The sequence below is a fragment of the Lactuca sativa genome, chromosome 5 (genome assembly GCF_002870075.4).
Source record: "Lactuca sativa cultivar Salinas chromosome 5, Lsat_Salinas_v11, whole genome shotgun sequence".
NCBI classification, from domain to species: domain Eukaryota; kingdom Viridiplantae; phylum Streptophyta; class Magnoliopsida; order Asterales; family Asteraceae; genus Lactuca; species Lactuca sativa.
The window spans coordinates 262,580,022-262,580,687 of NC_056627.2; the positions used below are offsets into that span (position 1 = coordinate 262,580,022).

At 48.2% G+C, this 666-nt stretch overlaps 1 pseudogene; it reads left to right on the plus strand.

The window, feature by feature from the left end:
* The first annotated feature begins 547 nt into the window (after positions 1-547).
* LOC128126510 (5S ribosomal RNA) lies at positions 548-666 on the plus strand (annotated as a pseudogene).

Here is a 666-nt window from a genome sequence, read left to right on the forward strand (position 1 = left end):
GCAACAGACGTCGCTTCAGATACCTTTCTTGTAAATAGATTGCCTGCCAATATATTGTTTGATTCTGGAGCAAATTACTCATTTATATCACATAAATTTGGTGGAAGACTAGCATTGCCTATAGAAAAACTTGATGATGCCCTAGTTAGCGATTGTATTAGGAATATTGTCATTGACATAAACGGAAACGGAAACGAATTCCATGAGGAGCTGTTACCTATTGAGCTGAATGGTTTCGATATTGTAACACCCCCCTCTGGCATGTATCCGTCGAACACATCGACCCATGCCCTGGCTCTGATACCATTTGTAACCCCCCCCTCTGGCACGTATCACAATATTGTCCGCTTTGGGCCACTCGACATGAGGACTTCCCAGGGGGTCACCCATCCTGGTACTACTCCCGCCCGAGCACGCTTAACTGCAGAGTTCTTATGGGATCTGCTACCCTCACAGCTTTAAAACGCGTTATGATAGGGAAGGTATCCACACCCCATATAAGGAATGCTTAGTTCTCCTTCCCAGCCGATGTGGGATCAGATCTAACCCACTTGTTTTAAAGCGTGCTCGGGCGGCAGATCCCATAAGAACTCTGCAGTTAAGCGTGCTCGGGCGGGAGTAGTACCAGGATGGGTGACCCCCTGGGAAGTCCTCGTGCCGAGTGGC